Raw genomic sequence first — 6000 nt, 5'->3', positions numbered from 1 at the left:
TCAGTCGGCTGAGGAACGGTGGCGTCAACGGGGCTCTGACCGGGCCTGGGTGGATTTAGGGTCACACCCAGCGTTTGAAATGAACACCAGCCTAACACCAACCAAATGCCGATAGATGTAATCTGAAAACAGTCGCCAGCTCTTTGACGGCGTTGGAAAAGGTAAAATCTCTTTATATTGTCTCTCTTCTGTCCTAGAAATGATTTCAAGGTGCGGGAGGAGAACTGAATAAATATCCCAAAATCCTTTTCTTATGAGAATGAAATCTGATATGAAAACAATCACTGTTTATGCAATATATTCTATTCCTGCTTTCATGAACACAGATCAACTTATATTTTAGGTCATTTGTAAATTGGCTTATTCATTGACAGATATTTATGACAACTAAGAGTTTATTGTGGCTTATTTTTTTATTAGAATAATAATCTTTGTGTTTGGTGTAGTGACAGTTTGGGTTTACGTAAACTCTTCAATGTGTCAATGCTCCTTTGTGTATTTCATCGAACAACAAACCGACCTGTGAGAGATTTCGAAACACTTAGTCATTGTTGTCAGTGTTGGATGCAGTGCAGTGGTCACACCCTGCTGAAAACCTGCAATAAGTAACACACACGGACACGGAGAAAACTCACTCACCTCCCTGTGTTGAAAGCGCGCAGGCTACCGCATGTAGATGCACGAATACAGACAGGCACACACACACACACACTGCGACACACGAAAAGCAAGATTCAAACAAACGCAGAGAAGAACCTGAGTCATGGCGCCCTAAGGTACACCCACATCCAACCTCTGCCCTTCCTCTCGTCTTGGGTGGGGGACACCCTGGCGTCACCTGTCTCTTTCTTAAGGTGTCAAAGCTCTGAGGTGAGTCTTCTCACTCCTCTGACGAAGGCTGGGATTCCAATTAGCCAGAGGCTGACTTCCCTCTGCCGCACACAGGCATCACAGTGATGAAGAAACATGCTGACAGTAGAGAAGCCCCATAATGGAAACTGCATTTTTTTCTGGTTTGTTTGTTGGAAGGTTGCTCAGCTGCTGGTGTGCCTTTTTTTCTCTGGCTCATTCTCTTTCCTCCAAACTACCACTTTCTTTTTGGACGTTATCTCTCCCGCACTTTCTCCCTCGGCCTCTTTCCTCTCTCGTCCTGGCCCTCCCTCCATGCCTAACCTACATGCTTTGATACCCTTCGTTTAGCATGTCAGCAGCGATGACACACGCACCCATTCATCCACCCCTGTCTACATGGTTACAAGTGTATTCCAAATCAAGCAGGAACAAGCACAGCCTTTTCCCATTGAACATTTTCTGCCCAATAAAGCCTCCAGATATTCAAGCGGCTGAATATTTGGCCTTTTCAAAAGGAAAGCTTCTTGGAGATCCCTCATACAAAGCCGGGAGAGAGTATAATTTGTGTGGTGTGTTTTCAGCGAGGTCCCATCCTGTCAGGGGTGAAGGGTCTTTTATCTCTAGGGGTGTCTTGAGTGGCTCTCATGTCTGCTTCAGAGCATGCAGGGGCTCAAAGCTGAGCGACAGTGAAACATCAACGTGAGTGGCAGCGGGGTCGACAGCAACGGCTCGGACAAATCCTCCTCTATCTGGCCCAGAATCCTCTGGGGCTACTCAGTGAGCTGCCGCGAATCACCTTGAGCTTAATGATTTGTAGATATATACGCAGAGAAGAGGGCCGGACCCTCCAGGGCCGGAGTTTATCTCTGGACCTGACCCTTTGATCTGGCCCACAGATTAAACCTGCACACAGAGAGATACGGCCTGTGTGTGTGTGTGTGTGTGTGTGTGTGTGTGTGTGTGTGTGTGTGTGTGTGTGTGTGTGTGTGTGTGTGTGTGTGTGTGTCGTGAATATATATGTCTGGAGATGTTTGAGCATTGAGTAACCTCAGTATAACCCTAAGACCCAGCAAGACCCAGGCAAGACCAATAAATGCAATTTACAACTGTCCAGTGATGCGTTAACTGACCCTGTTGTCCTGGTCTCATGAGGAGACGTTCACTGTCACAGTTCATCTCTTGTTGTCGAGTAGTTGAGTAATTCGTATTGTTTCATTGAGACACATGCACATTTCATGGGGCTGGTGATGTCAGGTCCAGTTTAGTTCTATAATTCGGCCTTCATTAAGTGATTTACATTAAATGTGATACTGATACTTAGAGGGATTGTTCAAAGGAAAATTAAATTCACTCCTTATCTACTCACCACTATGCCGATGGAAGTGTGGGTGAAGTGTTTGAGTCCACAAAACACTGAGTCTCAATACAATTGAAGTCAATGGTGAGTCCTTCTTCAGACATAATAAACAACAGACAAGCCCCGACATTCATATTTGACTTGAAACAAGGTCATTTACACTGTGTTTTACACTTAAAGGCTCAGGCTGGTTCTACTTTATTCTACTAAAATGAAATTCTGTGTCAAACTGTGGAGGAAGACATCGCAGTGACCACCCACTCTGCAGATGACAGATGAGGCGAGGAAAGAAAGTAAGAAAGAAAGAAAGAAAGAAAGAAAGAAAGAAAGAAAGAAAGAAAGAAAGCGATATTAGATTGATATTAGATGACTCATTGAAATTCACAGTTGAGTCTGACTTGGACCTCATTGCAAAACCACACCATGCAACAGTTTTTAACACGCCCTTCTTCTTCTTCTTCTTCAGCCTGAATCACAAAGAGGAGCTGTGTAACAGAACGGCCGCCCAATTCCAGTTATGGATTCACTCTGCTTGCCAAAGAAACATCCTGGTGAGGATCCTTGTGAAGATTCTCCTTCACAAAGGAAGTCGTCCGTGAAGGCAAACAGACATTTTTTATTATCACACTGTTATTGCGAGATGCTTGTCTTTCACATCTATTCGATTACACACAACAACAAAAAAATCTACGGATTTCCACGAAACTTGGTGGAAGGATGCGGTATGGGTAACGGAAAAACATTTTGGTTCAGAGGGTGTATCCAGGATTTTTACTTTCTTTATTATTGCTTTAGAATGCATTTTTCACCATTTTCACAATTTTTTCCAGCGAATAATTCATGGATCTGTTTGGGGGGGGGGAAATCTGGCATCTTTCGGTAACTGATACGCTTGAGTATGTCAAATTTGGTGTGGTTTGTTTTGGTGGGAGTTCGCATCGTACTCAATGCCATGCTATTTTGTTGTCATTGGTTTAATATGTATGTTTATTTGGTTCTTGTGAACTAACTGCATTTCCTTCACTGTATTAAGTTGCATAATGAAGCGTAGGTGTGCTCTATTTGATGTCAATATTAGTCCTGGGAAGTGAATCTAAAATCTTCAGAAACGATCTTTTTCGGCCTGTTTCAGTGGCATCACACACCTTTACTCTTGTTTCATCACCCTGACCTCGAGACTGCGACACTGCTCTTCTGGTCCCAGTCCCAGACGACACAGCCTCACAGATCAGTAGTCTAAACACACATTACACATATTGTTGTTCCCCCCTCGGCCATAGGACTGCCGGCTGTGCTAAAGCCCCTGACACTGCGACGAGCCTGCAGGGATCAGGACTGAAGGGTTTGAATCTCAGACTCTTGAGCCACAGGGCGACACATCTCCGTCCCCGTTCTCCCTCTCTGATTCCTCACAGTGACTGACAGCTGCACTGAGACTTCATTATTGCCGTATTTTAAACCATATTCCCCGTTTTCCTCAGTGGGGCAGGGGTGGCGGTGGATGGATGGATGAACGGGTGGATGGGGGTTGTGGAAGAGGAGAGCAGGAAGGGAGAGAAAAGCTCCCCAGATGAAAATCCTAAATCAGTATGCCCTGCTCATGCAGCTGAGGCCTCGGCGGGGATTGCTTTTAATTTATTCTCCTAAGCCTGGGAATCAGGCCATCAAAAGGAACCAAACTATCAGGTTTCCTACACTAAATGGCCCAACAGTGTGATGTGGCCGGCCTGGGATCCGACTTAACCCTTTCGAGGTGGCAGGAGAACGTCGGAGGCTGTAACCTTCCTTGTCCGAACTAATTTGTGTCCTCACACTCTGAGGCTGCATGTACAGAGACGTTCAGGACTTGTGGACTGTAGGTGACAGAGTGGGGATGGTGGCACCCCCCCCCGTGTTGGGCAGATGTTGGATATCCCCTCTTTAGCCTTGTTTAATGGTTGTGAATCATGGGATTAAGGGACACAGGCTCACGTTAGGCCATAGGAGCACAGCCTAGCTTCCTTTTTTAGTAACCTGTTGAAATGCCATCCCGGTCCCTCTAGGAATTCTCATTGGATTATTCAGCATTAGCGTTAAATCTACCGCCAACATTCAGTGCTGACGCAGGATGGAGTTTGCATGTTGTGCAGTGAGGGTGGCGTTGAATGAGTATTAAAAGACTCCCTCGGAATTATGTTGGACATCTCACGTCGTCCATCAATGTCAATGATCAGTACAAACACTTGAAGTTCTATTTTGTTTTGTTTTTTAGCCATGAGCTCAAAGTTTCCCTCACTTACTGTAGTTGTTGTGCACAGATACTGGCGAAAGTGTGACTTTTTAAACCGACGCCGATTAGATGTACAAAATATGGTGTGACTGAGCATACCCTGGCTTTTACAGCAAGATCAAACATCTTTCTGCAGAGGTTTAGTTCATTACACATGTTCTTTTTAAACAAATGCCTTGTAATTGGCCACTTCTGGGCAGTGGAAACAAGTTGTGTTGACATATCACCACCTTTGAAGGATGATGATCAGAGCTTCCTGGCAAACAGTTGCTTATTTATCCTGCGGTCATGAAGCAACATTATCCTTCATCTGCAGAAAGCAGCTCTGACAATATTAGAGCGATGAAGCACGAACTGAAACTCTAAAAAGATTCATGCGATACATTCTCATTGCGAGCGACGTCTTTTATATTTTTAAGGTATTTTTGCCGTTATATTGACAGGACAGCACATGTGAAATGGGTAGAAGGAAAGACGTGCAACAAAGGGTCGGAAGTGAACCTGTGGCCGCCGTACATTTGAACATTAAATGACAGTGTGTAGGGAGCAGGTGCCAGCGGGCCGCCCTACACATAAGATAAGTGTAGATGAGATAACAAATATTTATTGGAGCCTCCTTAATGACATGTTATTTGCCAAATCATCACAATTGTTTTCCATGAACTTAATCCTTAACCACGTCAGGTGTTACTGTAGAAGTAGGTGATTTAAATCTCGGTATTAAACCTTAAATATTTCTCTTTAACCTAAAATATCAGTACATGAATGAACAATAATCAAAATGACACTTAATTGATTCTTTTTTTTTTACATACAAAGAGATAACTTACTGTACATAAAAAGATAGTCGATTAAAACCATGAAAAATAAAAACAAGATAACAACACGAGTGTACAACTCAATATCAAATCACTGAGGGTGGTTTTAAAAGGCAACATTTAGCTTCATCAGAGCTGTGTAGACGTGGTTTGATCAGATTCGATTGACAGCAGCTTTTTTTTTTCCAAGGCTATAAGCAAATAGCAACAGCTGCCATCAGATTCTGAGCTGTATATTGCTACCATCTGACTCGCTGGTTTGAAGTGGGCAGGATGTGAGAAGAGGAAAAAAACTCTTGTGAAATAACCAAAAGTGTTCAAACTTTGGCCGAGAATATATATATATTTTTTTTTCACATAGAACCCCATCACTTCAGAATCCAGTGGAGAACATATGTTTAAAGGAGGCTGGCATTGAAAGTTAAAAAAATATAATTGAACGTGATGGTGGTTTTGCAGAATCAGCCAAAATCAACGTTGTGTCCAGTGATACGGTTGGAAAATGCCGAAGAAAAAGCGCCAAGAACTGATTGCGTTCACATTTCAACATCTGGAAAACACAGATGCTGACAAATTTACATTTACCGTTGGGAAAATTCAGTCGATGAGTGTTTCTTGAGAGAGATTTCATTGAGGTGTGTGTTCACCTCTAGCCAAGTTGTTGAACCTTTTTAATATCATAAAATGCTTTAAATCGGGTCCCA

The sequence above is a fragment of the Hippoglossus stenolepis genome, chromosome 15 (genome assembly GCF_022539355.2).
Source record: "Hippoglossus stenolepis isolate QCI-W04-F060 chromosome 15, HSTE1.2, whole genome shotgun sequence".
NCBI lineage: Eukaryota > Metazoa > Chordata > Actinopteri > Pleuronectiformes > Pleuronectidae > Hippoglossus > Hippoglossus stenolepis.
Note: the sequence above shows the minus strand (reverse complement) of the source record.